Consider the following 16,712-nt stretch of genomic DNA (forward strand, 5'->3'; position numbering starts at 1 on the left):
ATATGTCTGAGGTCTTGTGAAACCCTTTGTTTTCATGCCTGCAACATAGAAGGCATGTAGTCATTTTGTGTCAGTGAAAATAGCAACAGTTTGTGGCCTAGCCTGAAAAATTGGGCATTTGCCCATGTAAATTCTGAGCACCCCTCAGAAGGGTTGGCGGCCGAGGTGAAGTGCACCGGGGACTGAGATTAAAATTTAAGATAGGGGTCAGGGAAACCTTTATCACGCATGTCCTTTATCAAAAATGCTTTTACAACAAATTTCGCTGTAAAGGCATATTTGTTAAAAAAATATGTGTGGTAAAGGTTTGCGTTGTAATGGCATTCACGTTGTAACGCATGCATGCTAATACATGCGTTACAACGGAATGCGAAGTAATGTCATACAACCAATTCAGGGCCTTTTAACCTGCTGGAAGGCAACTAGCTAGCTTAAAATAATTGTGCATCAGATTTAACCAAAATATGCTGCACCACTTTAAGAACATTTTCTAAATGTATATTTTTTCACCATAAATGCTGCACCTATTTCTTTTACATATTTCTTTACTATGTGGTGTGTTTCTTTTATCGTTTTTTAATGGAAGGATAATAATTAATTATAACCTTCACTGAGAGTTTTAGTCAGCACGCCATTCTGTTAAATTAAATCACATTTAATTATGTATTGCAAAAGTGTGTAGAATATTAAGTGAAAAGAAAATTATTTTATACATACATCAATTAATCATTACATTGATTAATGCGTAATGCATAATGCATTTCCTGCTGTGGTCATGTAAAGGAAAGTTTAAGCTTAACAACCATCTCAGCTTGGCGTGTCATATTCACTGCAGTGGTAACATATGTACCAGTGCCTCATGCTTGGCACAAAGTCATAATATAATTTGTGGGGGGAATCTAAGCAGCTGTGCATTATTGTGTATTGGTTTGGTTTGTGTGGCGCTTACAAGGCTGCCTGAGTCATAGTACTGTTTAGACATCCTTCTTTTTATATTTTAATCTTGCCCTTGGTACCTGTAAATAAAAGGAGTAATTCTTGACTTTACCCTGAGGTAATTTTAAGTATCAGAATCCCTTTTATAGATAGTTACTCTTATAAGGAACTCTCTCAAGAAGAGATTGGGTCCAACCTGTTAGTATTATCTTATCCGGATGGGGTGAGGTTGCCTATGATGAAGCATGCCACTTATACGTAGGCGAGGCTACATCAACCAGAAAACGTCTGGTTTGGTAGATAGCTTGGACTCTGTGGTTATGAATACTACAACTTTTGCTTTTTTTGCGTAATAGTGTTGTGGTTTGTGTGGGTCATTATTTGGTCACCACTTTATTGACAAATGCACTTGTGGATGATTGTATGTTTGTATACATACAAGTATATGCATTAGAATGTGAATGGATCAAGCCTAGGTTGAAATGAAATTAGCATTACACATGTGTGAAAGTGTAGGGAACAATTCAAGATGTTTTATATGACACAGTGCAGAGTGGGCGCATAGGAGGAGCTCTCTATAGTGTATGGACTTGTGGGCACATAAAGATTGAAGTTCACTTATCATTGAGGGGCTTAAATTCTCCTACAAGATATCTGTTCTTAGCTTCTTTCTGGATGGAAGAGTGTTCTCAAAGTGATCTTGTCTGTTGGTGGCTTATATTCGGATGTATTCATTCTCCACTGTTTAGTTGGCGGCAGGATGTGGTTCAACTATGGTTTCAATAGGGCTGGCACAAAGTTTAAAATCCCCATCTAAAATGGAACACCAAATGTTAGTTGGCACCTTGATGCCCTTGGACTAAGTCTGAGCTCTAAAAAAAATTCCATTCATTCATTCAATGTTTCCATTCATTCATTGGCATCACCGAATATGAGGTAAGGTAGAAATTTAGCTTGGAGCTAGAACTCGGAACACATAAAATATAATCTTTGTAAGAAACTGGGTTAATGGTTGACGGCGGTGGAAGCCCCATTGAGAGAACAGCCACAGCCCTTGTCAGATTGTCCCACGAAAGTCACTGCATTAACCTGTGCTCAACTCTCTGGTAGCTTGGCACAAAAGCAGTCAGATTAAATTGAGGCAAAGTGTAAACAAAGCATTGAAGTAATAAAGTAAAAACACAACACAAGAAAACTCTCAAACCAATTTAGAAGAATAGACTAAAGTTTAATAAATATAATGATACCAGAATGTCAAATTTGCTATTAGTAGAACTGGAGATATACTTTTTCAAAGTTTTTAGTGAAAATAGCGCCTAAAAGAACACAGCACCAGTCGCTGTCATCTGGCTGGGCTACGCCAGGAATAAAGTTACAACTTCATGTTTGTTGTGATGACGCGTGATTCACATACAGGGACCAGGTTGGTCCATTACTAAGAGTTCAATTTGCATTGAAGGCAAAAAGGAGCCCAAGTTTAGGATTTTAACTTTTTTCTTCTTCAAAAGCATAAACTGATGCCAGTCAAATCAACAGTCTAGGGTGAGAAAAGGCAGGTTAGGCCTGGTGCAGGTTCATTTGTGTGTGATGGAGGCAAAGCCCTTTGAAGTGTAAGTGGGGCTGGGTACAGCTCTGTCCCAGGCATACAGTAATGAAGACTCTCTCACAGCTGCACCCAGGTACACTCCGGTCCCATTGGCTGGCCTCAATTACATTATAAACTTGTGCCCTAAGGTAACTATAACTCAGTCAGTCAATAATTGCTTTATTCGGTTAAAATTTAAAACCATCAAAGCGCAATACAAAATATCATGGGATAAAAAATACATTACATACAACTATAGAATGTGAATGACACATTACAAATGTACATATGTTGTAGTTAATGCAAAGACCATATGAATTGCGTAACACCATCCAAATAAATAATTTAAAAGATTTATCACCCGTTGAGTATTACTTTTAAAATCCCATAATTCATTGGTTAAATCGTACACCAATACATTTCCTCTTCCAAAAAGTCACTAAAAATACAAAGGTGAGGGATAGGTGCCACAATTTCTACACCTTGTTTCTTTGTCTAATTGCCCCCGTGATGTAGCTAGCTACCCCAAAACACACCAACGGGGACCCCAGGCATTGCAAGTATGCCAAGGCTGGACTAACTTGCTCAAAGTTACAACCCTTTAACAATGGCAATATAAATTTCTTACGTAATAAAACGTAAAAGTCACAGAAAAAAACCATGTGTAAAGTATTATGCTCTGAAAAATTATCACAATGACAGAGCCCCGAAACCCCCTCCTTGGAAAAACCTTTTGGGATAGATAATAGCCATGGGAGCATGTTATACTTGAACCTTGTTAATACAAACAAATGATATGGCTTGTTTATATAGGTCAAGTATTGCCGGATTTCATTTCCTATACTCAGCATTACAAAGCTCCTAACTGAAGGTTTGACCAGTTCCCCTTCTTTCCTCATTAACATTGCCCTGTTTGGAAACTGGGTTTTTATGGCTTTAAATGCCACCTTGCTTAGAGCCCTAGGATTTGTGAACAGATCGGGGCTGCGCAGAGTATCCAATTGGGTTCTAATATATCGTAACCATGGAATATCAAGGGCTCTGTCTAGGGACATGCAGTCTTGGATTATCAGTTGATTTAAGTTAGGTGAATGCTGCGCCAAAATTCTTAGCCAACCTAATAGTGGGGCCACAGCAATCTGATCTAAAATACAGCCAACGCCCACGTCCTCGTGAAGATTAAAAGTAGCAGCAGATGCTGGGAGTGACAGCAACGTTCATAAAAAGATGTTTTCTGCTACTTGAATTTCACTAGCATCTATGTAGCCCCATAACTCACTCCCATATAACGCCATTGGGACACACTTAGCAATATATATTTTCATAAGGGCTGGGAGTGGCTTTGAACATATCCGTTTTGCAAACCCTAACAGAGCCCCAGTCGACCTAGATAGGCTATTCTTTTTAAGGGTGCCCATGACCTTCTGTCATCAAAAAGTATCCCTAGATATGGGAAGGTTGGCACTTTAATGATCTCTAGCCCTTTACAAACAAAATTTGCCTTTTTTGCCCGTCTCCCACCTATTGTCATAGAATGTGACTTCTTAAAATTGGTTATTAAATCAAGAGAGTCCATAAAATCGATAAAACAATCTAAAAGAGATTGCAGCCCTCTTGCTGTTCTGGCCACTAAAACTGCGTTGTCTGCATACAGTAATGCTGGGATCTAGCCTGCTCTTGGGATGTCTTTACAAGATGATATTAGTGCCTCTCCCAAGTTATTTGTATAAAGCGTGAACAGTAAAGGTGCAAGGATACATCCTTGCCTTACTCCTCGCTTAACTGGCCATGCTTCAGTTAAATTCCCATTTTCACTATAACGGACCGCTGCTGTGTTATTTTCATGAATATCAGCCAGGAAAGATATTAGTGCATGTTCCAGGCCTATACCAGACAGAGAGGCCCAAAGCTTTTGCCTGTTTACAAGGTCAAAAGCAGTGGACAAATCCATGAAGGCTAAATGGATGTCCCCCTGCTTTACGACCGTGTACTTTCCTATAACCAAATATAGGTTAAGGCATTGGTCTGCTGTGCATTTCCCCTGTCTGAAACCATACTGCAGGTCCGAAATGATGGAATTTTTGTCCAGCCAATCTGTAAGACGTGCTAATATGGCTTTTCCCATTATCTTGGCAGCAGAGTCCAAGAGTGAGATGGGCCTATAACAGGCCGAATTTCTCTTGAGCTGTTTTTATATATTGGAACTATAACTGCTTTGCCCTAAGACGTTGGGAAACCAGCCTTAGTGGCAGCATTAAAAACAGAAGTTAAAATCTTCGCCCACACACTAGGATCGGCCTAATACAAATCCGCCGGGACCCCATCCGGACCTTGTGCTTTCCCCTTAGCTGTGGACACAATTGCCTCCATAACTTCCTCCTCAAGGAAAGTGATTTTTGATACCTGGGTAAAATTCCCATGAGGAGTAGATGACGAGTGGGTACTCTCGGAGTATAGGCCACTAAAGTGATCCACCCACCTTTCTGGAGAGATGAGGCAGTCCTTAATTGTATTATCTGCCTCATCAAAAACTGGGCTGTTGATCACTTTCCAGAAATGGGTGCTGCTTTTTAGGGTACTGGCTTGACTCAGTTTGTCCCAAGCCATCTCTTTAAGCTCAGTTTTCCTCGATTTAATTGCATTTTTATAAGCCCTCCTAGCCTCAGTAATCCTAGTGGTGTCCTTTACAGACTCTTTCAGCACCTCCAAAAGGGAGGTATGTACAGTATTGCATGCTTGGTCAAACCAATTTTTTAAATTTCTTAGGCCTTGGTTTGCGCCGCCGAGTCAAGTTGGCCGCTATCTGTTTTGTGATGCGGTCAAAAGCACCTAAAATTTCCCTTGACTCAGAGTCCGTATTAGTACATAGGCTCAAATCCTCAGGGTTGCTATTATACAAATTGCCAAGGAAATCGGCCGGAGTAATTACCTCCCATCTCAGCCTTCGACCCTGACAGTTAGTAGCTATATTAGAATTTGAAATAAGGGTCAGAGGTATCTCACGTTTAAGGGCCTTAATTATAATGTTCATCATAATGGGATTATGGTCACTCAGCCCATTCTGAGTGACTCCAAAAGAACCAAGATGGTACTCAAGGCACATGATACTAAGATGTAATCAATAATACTATTATGCCCTTGACCTGTGTAGGTTGGGATCGGGCATGAGATGTCTGGTTGTGCTGGGCAAAACAAGTAATGGGCAGCTAAAAGACTCTCTAGATACGTCCCACTCCTCGTATGTTCAAAATGGGTGACCCCCTGCGGGGCGAATTCATACTCAATACTTTGCTAACAGTTTTGGTGACAAACATGAATGTTAAAATTTCCAAGAATTAAAAAATTGTGAGGCGTATCATTATTTACTTAGAAATCATCCAAGAATGAAGACAACGCTTTTAAATCATCTAGTTCATCTATCCTGGTGAAAGAATTATAAAAATGTATCACTAGTAAGGCTGGGAGGTTATTCCCCACCATCTTAACAGCTGGAATGTTTGGGGAATTTGTCACAACCAACTCTAGTCTATACAATAGTTTGAGGCTGAATAATAACAAGAGACCCCCCTCGGTCTCCCCATTGTTAATGGTTCAGCAAACTTACTAAAGGGGAGCTAACCATCCAATTAATACGGGTCTCTGGCCTCCCAGGTTTCCTGCAATGCAATAATATGACATGTTGACAGAAAAGCCTCCCAGTTTGATGCCCCTCTTTTTGACCGCAACCCAATGATATTCCATGAAAGGATCTCTACTTTATTCGTTAGTGCGGGCTGCCCTATTACATTCTTTTCCAAAGCCGTTATACTAACTCGATTTGGTTGAACAGACTGGTGTCTGGACTCTATTTCACAGTCAACCGTCGTGGGCGGTGATCTCCCCTCTATACTCTGTCTGGTAACTGGCTGAAATATTACGGACTCAACCCTATCCTGCAGGCAGCCTTGTTCGTCTAAGCCAGACAAAGCCTCAAATCTGCTTTAGACAGGAATTAGTGAATTAGTCCCCCCTTGTGATCTCACTTGGGGTTTATAGAAGTAGCCCAGTGGGAGGACAGCGATACAAGTAGTAATGAAGAATAATCTTGTGCTTCCAAGATCGTTTGGGCAAAATCACATCTACTAAAATTGACAATGACACAGTCACCCCTTGTCTTTTTAGGCGAGTTGTCAAGCCATGCCACTCTACGCACCATCAATATATTGTTTGAAAGAAAGGGTCTAAAGCCTTTGTGCCTGGTAAGACAGTCCACCGTTTTGTTTTTTAGCTGGTACCATGTTTCAGTTTGATCTGATCTCAGTGGGGGACGACAGCCCAGGCTACCACCAAGGGACTCGCAGCTGGTGGTAAATCAATAACGTCTTGAGCTGGTTTCAGCCCACTACTGTGGACTTGACTATCCTGCCCTATAGCTTGCCCTATTTTAGGCATATTTATTTATTTATTTATTTATTTATTTAGAAAAACATTTGTAGAGCGCGAACGAAGGCCCTTGGGCATCTCGGCACTAAAGTTGCTGCAAGGTTACCCCTCAGGAGGGGCAGGGTTCATTGGTTAAAAAGCCAGGTTTTAAGTTGCTTGCGGAACATTTGCCATCCCAGGCGGATTATTCAAAACTTGCAGATGATCTACCCCTGAAAGATGTAGGTGGCATCGTTGGGCTGATTTTTGCTGCAATTGACCAACTGGCAGTGTCTGGCTCCCAGGGATCATTCTCCCGCCTAACACTAATGGTTTTGGGATGACTTTCCTACCATTCAAATGATTAGTGGCCATAATGGTTCCCTGCTTGCCTAGAGTCTCACCTGTCTCTGAGTACCCGATAAGAGTAGTGGGTATGTTTCCTCCCCTGACATTTGATTGATTTGTACTGTTTTCTTCTTCAATAAGTTTTACCAAACTGGTAACCCTGTCCTCCATGGCCTCCAACTAAGACTAAAAAGGGGCAAGAGTAGATGATATCAATGACTCCATGTGCACCCAAAAAGCCTGAGTGCCCCCTGGGTCACATGGGTCACTTACATCAGGTGTTACAACCTCAACATGATCTTCCCCAGCATCAGAAATACCTGACATTTTACCCCTAGAGGCCTTACTTTTCCCTTTGGCCTTATTTTGTGACCGTGTTGCTGGGCCACCCCTTGTACGTTTTGCCAAGGGCTCACCCAACCCACCGCTTGCTCCGATACATTCCCTGGCCGACCTTTTCGGCCTGGTCGATCGGGTAACACAAATTTCCCTTTTATTAGTAGTGGGGTGAGTTTTAACATTTGTTGGAGTCTGGTCAGGACGACAGGCCATATTATGCAGGTCAGGGGGTACCACACTCCTATCTTGGGCAGCCTCAGGCACAGTACCAACCACATCAGTAATACACTCAAAGGGTGATGAGTTATGCCCAATCCTCACTCCCTGTGAATGATCTATAGTGTTTGCAATGTTTAGAGGTGGGGCCGTTATCTCAGGAGATTTAGCAAGTTGAATATTGCCCATAGAGGATCTTTTTTGGGCAGCATAAACTCCTAGCGAGAGCCTTCTCTCTGTTAGCGTTATTTCATTCTGGAGCATATTCCCAGCTCTAACCAGAAAGGCGTCCATAGTACCAACAAAACTTCCCCCAGCCCCTATTTTTTGCACCGCCCCATTTAGTTTAGAGGTCATAGCCCCCGATTTGTATTACACACCTTATAAGATTTTTAAGTGTCCAGGTGTGATAAAAGGAATTTTATCCTACAATCTAAGAAACTATGGCTAGCTGAGAATCACTTAAATGGACCTTAATAGGACAGTAACAATATACCAGTCAATTGATAAAAGGGTAGCGATCAACCACAATTTTTAGTTCTCTTATTTTGTGTCACAATGTCAGGTAATTGCGCGACCCCAGTACGCCTTATTGAAGTGCAGAAGACATTAAACGCTACATGGGCGGCAGTGAATTCTTCCCGCTGCAAGCACGCTCCCGCAACTCCAAGTAGGCTCTGACACCAGGTAAAGGCAGGCAATTTTTCACCAGGTCTCCGCCTCACCAAACGCAACAGTCCATTAAATAAAAAGACTACTAACCAAAATATCAGGAAGGAGGCCCAGCCCAGCCTCGTCTGGCCTCAAATGGTCTCAGACGGTCCCGTCCTTGTCCCGGGCTTCTCCCGGGACGCTCCTGCGCGCTGCCGCGCAGCGGATACGTGAACTTATTATATATCACATGTAGTGGCTGGTGGGCGGAGCTGGCAGCCTAATGCAGGGAATTATGAAATACAAAACAGGGGGAGGTAGGGGGAGAGATCAGCCAGGTTCGCCCTCCACAGCAATACTTATTCAAAAAAAGATCAGAAAAATTCAGATCCAGAGAACCTGGCTAACTACTGGAACATGACACCTTTAGGTCTGTTTCAGAAACAGGGAAAGAAAACTTTTTCTTTATAGTCCCCTCACTCACCGGAGTTTCCTCACGGTGACATGCTTCATCATTGGGGCTTCTCAACCCGCTACGGGTTGAGGCGTGCTGCGACTATCGCGGTTGCGAAGGAGCACTTTTTTATGAAGACTATGTGTCGTGTAATGTGAGAGAAAGGGGAAATGAAGTGGAGTGAAAAATTAAAAATATCCTACTAGTGGGCTAAACTAACTTTATTCAGGCTCCTAGTGGATATATTAACAAGCATTGGAAATGCAATAGGTCTCGCATTAGAAGAGTTGGAGTTATTGGTCTTGTAAATGACATATGTTATTAATTTGTTGGTTTTTAAAATTGCTAAATTGATGGCTTTGTCATTTACAATGCCAATAGTTATAACTTTTGCGAATGTGACACCTATAGCATTTGGAATGCAACATGTTTTGTATTTACGTGACTTAGATGGCAGCTCTGGTCGTTAGGTCACATCTCTAGAGAGCATGAGAGTGCAGCAGGGGAGAGAAGCACAGCAATGCAATAGGTCTCGCATTAGGAAAGTTTGAGCTATTGGTATTGTAAAGGACACATTTTTTATTTATGTGCTTGTTTTGAAAATAGCGAATTAATAGCTTTGTTATTTACAATGCCAATATTTTTATCTTTTGCAAATGTGACACCTATTGTAACACAATATGTGTTGTGAGGGTGAGTGAGGGTGAGGGGTTGAGGGTGAGGGGTTGAGGGTGAGTGAGGGTGAGGGGTTGAGGGTGATTGAGGGTGAGTGAGGGTGAGGGGTTGAGGGGGAGGGGTCGAGGGTGAGGGGTTGAGGGTGAGTGAGGGTGAGGGGTTGAGGGTGAGGGGTTGAGGGTGAGTGAGGGTGGGTGAGGGGTTGAGGGTGAGTGAGGGTGAGGGTTTAGGGTGAGTGAGGGTGAGTGAGGGTGAGGGTGAGTGAGGGTGAGGGTTGAGGGTGAGTGAGGGTGAGTGAGGGTGAGGGTGAGTGAGGGTGAGGCTGAAGGGTTGAGGGTGTTTGAGGGTGAGTGAGAGTGAGGGTGAGGCTGAGGGGTTGAGGGTGAGTGAGGGTGAGTGAGAGTGAGGGAGAGTGAGGGAGAGTGAGAGTGAGGGAGAGTGAGGGTGAGTGAGGGGTTGAGGGTGAGTGAGGGTGAGTGAGGGTGAGGGGTTGAGGGTGAGTGAGGGTGAGGGGTTGAGGGTGAGTGAGGGTGAGGGGTTGAGGGTGAGTGAGGGTGAGTGAGGGTGAGTGAGAGTGAGTGAGTGAGTGAGGGTGAGTGAGGGTGAGTGAGGGGTTGAGGGTGAGTGAGGGTGAGGGTGAGTGAGGGTGAGGGTGAGTGAGGGTGAGGGTGAGTGAGGGTGAGTGAGGGTGAGGGATTGAGGGTGAGGGGTTGAGGGTGAGTGAGGGTGAGGGTGAGGGGTTGAGGGTGAGTGAGGGTGAGGGGTGGAGGGTGAGTGAGGGTGAGGGGTTGAGGGTGAGTGGGGATGAGGGGTTGAGGGTGGGTGGGGGAAAAATGTGCAATAGCCAGGAAAATCAGCATAGTTACTTTAAAAATGTCATTGAAGTGTTGCACAATATACGTGTTATAAATTGCGGACTAGTGCTTTATGTTTTGATAGGACGAGAATAATCTTAGGCAAATAATTAGCATCTCAAACTCAAATGGTAAACTATTTTAAACGCGAAAGGGTCTTATCGAGGTCTATATGTAGTCATCAGTTTTCCACAACGGGCTAAAAATAATACCCGCAGATGCAACCATTACACACAAAGGAGCATATGCCTGGCTGTTGCAGTAAAGAAAAGTTATTTTTTTCGATCTTCATGTTGTAGAAGTATAAAAAGCACAAAACAGTATACAATGGCGGCCTGCAGCCACTACAAAAAGAAGGTGTCATCACTGAATGTACCCACCCCCATTTAGAAACTGCTTGTAACGTCTAATACAACCACCATCTGGCCAGCGACTAAAGTGTCAGCGGCTACAGTACTAAAATAGATTTAAGCCACTAATTCTAGTAGCCCTAATGCGGACATTTCACTTGTGCAAAACTATCATGTATCTTTAAGGGATTTTGAAACTTTTAATGCATGTATCTTATAACATTTTATTCGGGACTGTGCATAACGCGAGCAGCTTTTAACACAATTAAGGATCTACATAAAGGGCAAGGAGAGGTTTAGAAAATCGAACACTCGGTGATACTATGTCCTGATGGTGCTTAAGCCAGAAGTAGTATCCTAAACGTGAACCGTATGAGCGAGGTCATGTTCTCAGCAACAATGTTAAACAAAGGCATGCAACAGCTTGTGTTTAGAAGTTGAACATATCGAGGGGAAAAACACCAGAACCCACACATGTGAGTCCAGGTAGGCTTTACCGGAATAGTAGAGCAGACTGTCCTTAAGAGTAGATTTTGAATGACGGAGTGGTAGGCTAAGACAGCAGGGAGGCAGGAGTGAGATGGATGCATAGAAGAGTTGAAGAGAAATTCGAAGGAGTGGAATGAGTGGTACGAGTGGTAATGGGGAGGACAAGCACACGGAGGAGAAGCTCGCAAAGAGCGGATTATTAACTAGATACGAGGGGCTGAGGACGAACGCTTCTGAGTACCACCAAAGGGTCATTAATAAAAGGATTGCACCGGACCGGATACAAGTCAGCACAACCTGGCGGTTGTCAGTATGGCAGCACGTCTGTTCTTGGGCTGACGGGGAAAGGCGCAAACTGCAAGCAACGCAGTCTTTAAACCAGACATGGGTGTGCAATAAGGGTAAGATTATTTAAACCTACCACACAAGCCAATCACCACGAGAACTACCAACGTAAACAAGAGCTAAGCCTGTGATATTGCATTCTGGCAATTCTTCAGCCAACTGAGGGTGCATGGGGAGGGGGGAGGAGGGAGGAGAAATGCGTCTCGGCCGGAGCAGGGGGCGGAGCAGGGAGAGCGGGCTTTGAAATGCACTTCACACGGCCGGCCGGTCGTGAAACACGTTTGTTTCCAAAGGGTTAATATGTAACAGGCTTCCTTCAGTAACCGGTAACACCAAAAAATAAATTATAACAGGCCGCATGAAGCAACGCCTCAGTGTTTGTTGAAAGGCTCACAATGTCTGTCGTTGCAATAGGATTTCACAGACCTGAGCTATAAGACAGAGGAAAAGTAAACATGTATTTTGCGGGTTATGTGAGCGAACTTGTGTTTTATCTTCTTTGGGCAAAATACTTTAAAAAAAATACTGAGCGAAGATGTCCCTAATTGAATTGCTTTACTGCCACGACCATTTGCAAAAAGTTGATAGTAAATTGAATATTTAATAGATAATTGCGGTCTCTGCAGCTTTCACACAGTGGGCGACTTCGCAGACTCTATGATCAGTGATTAATATTGAAACTTGCCAAGGGGTCTTTTGTTAGTTTAACAGTACTTTGTCAGGAGGCGCTAGAGTTATGCTCCAGCCAGCTGCCTATTACATTACCTGTCCAAAGCATCACCCCTAGTTTATAAATAAGTATATTTAAGACTTAACTTGCTATGATGGCCCATTCATTATTATAATCCGTTGTTGAAGTGTTGTAAACGTTTGCACTGGCCCTGCCTCGTCCGGTTTATATGCAAGTCAGAATCCTTAGATATAGCTTGCATACGTAGGAAAGAAGCGTGTTTTAAAATAGCAAGCTGTTTGATGCGCTCTTAAACCCTGTGAGTTAGCTATTTACCCCAGGGGATAGAAACAACTACAAAATCGGCAACGGAACGTAAGGAGTACGGGTAATAGATTTAACATGGCCAAGTTAAAGCGCTCACATACCCTGACGTGCTTCATGGTAAAGCAGCAGGAAGTGTGTGCAGATGGAGCGTGGTAAACAAAGATAGCAGGAATGGAATGTATGGAGTGCGGATAATAGATTTAACAGGCTAAGTTAAAACGCTATGAAGCATACTCGCATACATGGACACGCTTCACGGTAAAGCAGCAGGGAGTGTGCGCCATCATGTTGCCTTCCTTATCACGCTGCCCAGGAGTCAGAAGGTGGACAACATGGACAGCGAGAGGGGAGCATGGAATTTACAACTTGAACGGCTTGAGGAGGTGAGGGAAGGGCTAAAGGCAACAATGTCACCGGGTGAAAAAAAAGCGAAAGAGAAAGCAGGGTAACCTGACACAGGAGGGGGGAGGAGGGAGGAGAAATGCGTCTCGGCCGGAGCAGGGGGCGGAGCAGGGAGAGCGGGCTTTGAAATGCACTTCACACGGCCGGCCGGTCGTGAAACTGAAAGCATGGCCGGCCGGCCGTGAAAGCCTTTGATGCCGCAGGGGGTGGAGCGGCACCAGCTGGGAGAGTAGGCAAGGCAGGGGGCTGGGGGCATGTGCACGCGCTTTTAAGCTCAATGCGCATGCGCATTGAGCTTAAATTTCTCGTGCACTGCAAGGAATCGCCACGATTCCTTGCAAGTTGGATAAAGAGTGGATAAGCCACCATAGTCTCGCTTGCTCGATGCGCATGCGCATCGACAGGCGAGACCTAAAAATGGGGTGGTTTACTAGGTAAACCGGTTCTATTATGGAACACAGTGCCTAGTAAAAGTGTCAACTAGTTTCGAGCTGTACCCCACAGCTCTTCTTCAGGACTACAACAGGGTCCAGCCCTGTGAGTACCACTCCAAAACAAAAACAAAAAGTGAAAGGTATGCCTATATTAATTTTTGAATATACATACTCTTTTCTTGCAATTCATTGGCATATCTGTAAAGAAAAAATACTTCCAATGTTAATGGTACAATATCCATTTACCCAGTGGTGTTATCAGAAATCAAGAGTGACATTTCATATTAAAATGGTGTCTCAATGAACTTCATAGTGATAGTGTATAAACACCTTCACCCATTTCACACACACACTTTCCAGAACCGAGTGGTCCCCTCATCTAAAGGAGCACCCTACGTGAATTATCTGTGGCTATACATTAAAATAAACAGCACACATGTGACCTGGTCTGTGGGTCCAACACATAACAAAACGGACAAAACAAACATAAAGAGGAAAAAATTCATACTTTTTCAAAGGTTTCACTGAACCTCATGGTCAATCTCGGGAAGGTCATATAACCCCGTAATTACGGGATTTTCAGGAGCTCATTGTTTTCAAACTCATACAGGTCTTAATCTCTATTCCATGGATATTTATACAGGGTGGATTCTGCTACTAGTAAACGTAGTTCTTTGAATTGTTTACCCTTATTTTGCCAGAAGGCCCCATGGAATGGTGTCATTGAGGCCATGGGTGTCAGTTTTCAACTTGTACACCCAACGTTGTTCTTTGTTCAGGAGGCGCTGTTCCAAGTTATCCTGTCCATACAGTCTTTCAAGAATTACCCATTTCATATCATTGGGCGTATGATTACATTCAATAAAATGGGATATCATTTTTGTTGTAATTCTCTTCCGTCTGATATTACTTCTGTGTTCAACTATCCTAGTGCTGGCTTTTCTCGTAGTCATTCCAATGTAGTGCAATTGACAGTTGCAGGTTATCATGTATACTACACCAGAAGTATTACAATTCGTGAAGTCCTTCAATTCCCAAGTCATGTTGTTATTGAATGTTATTCTTTTTGTGGCTTTTGTCAGATGACAGACGCTACAATCGCCACAAGGATAATGTCCTGTGGGCGCTGTACTGATAGTTCTTTGTTTCGGGTTCTTGTTTTCTTCTTGTGGACGAGTATGGACTAGATGGTCTTTCAGATTTTTACTTCTTTTATGGCTGAACATCGGTTTTGGTATGTCCAGACTCCCACAGTTCAGGGTGCGCCAGTGTTTTCTGACGATATTTGTTACCATGTTAGAGGCAATATTGTAGGTAGTGATGCAAATTGGTCTTTTTTCACAGTTCTCTTTGGCGATTTTTGGCTCCAATAATGCTTCCCTGTTATTATTAGCAGCTCGTTTTTTTGCTTTTTTCACCAGATGTGCAGGGTCAGGTGTTAGTAGTCAGGCAGGGACTCCTGGTACTTCGAGTCCCTGCATGCGCTCAGCGCGAGTTTTCCTTTCCTCCCACAGCGTCCTCCAGGGCAAAAACGACAACAGAGCACAGGCATGCAGCCTCTCTCAACTCCTTTAGCGATGCTGCACCCGCGAAGCGGGTGCGGCGAGGAGTTTTATAGTGTGTGGTGGCTGGTGGACTGGGCTGGCAGCCGAACGCAGGGCCAGGTGTTAGCAGTCTGGCAGGGACTCCTGATACTTCGAGTCCCTGCGTGCGTTCAGCGCGAGTTTTCCTTTCCTCCCACAACGTCCTCCAGGGCACAAACAACAACAGAGCACAGGTATGCAGCCTCTCCCAACTCCTTTAGCGATGCGGCACCCGCGTAGCAGGTGCGGTGAGGAGTTTTAAAGTGTTTAATGGCTGGTGGGTGAGTCTGGCAGCCGAACGCAGGGCCAGGTGTTAGCAGTCAGGCAGGGACTCCTGGTACTTCGAGTCCCTGCGTGCGTTCAGCGCGAGTTTTCCTTTCCTCCCACAGCGTCCTCCAGGGCACAAACAACAACAGAGCACAGGTATGGAGCCTCTCCCAACTCCTTTAGCGATGCGGCATCCACGAAGCGGGTGCAGCAAGAAGTTTTAACAGTGTGTGGTGGCTGGTGGGCTGGGCTGGCAGCCGAACCAGGGGCCAGGTGTTAGCAGTCAGGCAGGCACTCCTTGTGCTTCGAGTCCCTGCGTGCGTTCAGCACGAGTTTTCCTTTCCTCCCACAGCGTCCTCCAGGGCACAAACGACAACAGAGCACAGGTATGCAACCTCTCCCAACTCCTTTAGCGATGTGGCAACTATAACTCAGATCCCAGCGATGTAGTTTTCTCATCAATAATTTTATTGCTAATTTGCTGTGATATCAATGATGTCATAGGAGATGGCAGGACTTAATCAATATGTGGGGTAATTAGCAGTGCATGGTGAGGGCATACAATATAGTTACCTTACGGGATTAGTTATAGTTTCTTCAGATAAGTATAACTATAACTGCTGAATTTCTATGGTTTACAGTCGCTGAAACCTTTCATTTTTTAGTGAATTTCTAGAGTTTCTAGGTGCTGTCTTGAAGAGATATATTGTGTTTAATCTGTGGGCCTCAGCCCACCCTCAGGCTTCCCATTTGCTAACTCCATCATCTCTATCATATTCTCTGTCACCGTCTGTCCCTGTCATGCATTGTCATGTCTCTTATTGTGTTTGTCCCTCCCCCTAGAGAATGGACCCAGTGCTTTCAAACATCCACAGATCCCATTTTTTATGACCATTTTAGGGCCTACTATTTTCTTTCTTTTTTGTACTTTTTCCAGCTCCTGCCTCCTCCCACCCGTCCCCCATGCCCTGTTCACAGATCACCCCCTCCCCGTCACTACTTTTTCCTTCGTTGCAGTTTTCCGTTTTCCCCACCTGTTCCCTCCCATCTCTGCTTGCTCCCTCGCACCCCACAGTGGTCACCACATACACAAATCAAACCCTCCCCCAAACATGTCAATGCTTTAAACCTCCATTGTTGTCTGTTTTGTTCTAGTGAGTGGTGTATTGCCTTTTAATGTCCTGATAGCGTAAAGGTGACGTCCTGATTTGAATATGTATGCATGATTGCTATTACTTGGCACACATGTAGTCTCTGTTTATTTTCCATGTGTGTGGGTCCTAGGTGTGTGTTTGTGTTTACACTATCTGTTGTATTTCAGCAATGGTGTTTATAGCTGGAAAATAAGATCTCACGTGAATCAGGTATGCATTATCACAGGGCATG

At 43.9% G+C, this 16,712-nt stretch overlaps 1 protein-coding gene across 1 annotated transcript in view; it reads left to right on the forward strand.

The window, feature by feature from the left end:
* Positions 1–16,712, forward strand: part of LOC147692212 (leucine-rich repeat and fibronectin type III domain-containing protein 1-like protein) — a 2,508,250-nt gene that overhangs the window by 1,960,680 nt on the left and 530,858 nt on the right. The gene's annotated exons all lie outside the window — the stretch shown is intronic.

The sequence above is a fragment of the Lissotriton vulgaris genome, chromosome 9 (genome assembly GCF_964263255.1).
Source record: "Lissotriton vulgaris chromosome 9, aLisVul1.2, whole genome shotgun sequence".
Lineage (NCBI taxonomy): Eukaryota > Metazoa > Chordata > Amphibia > Caudata > Salamandridae > Lissotriton > Lissotriton vulgaris.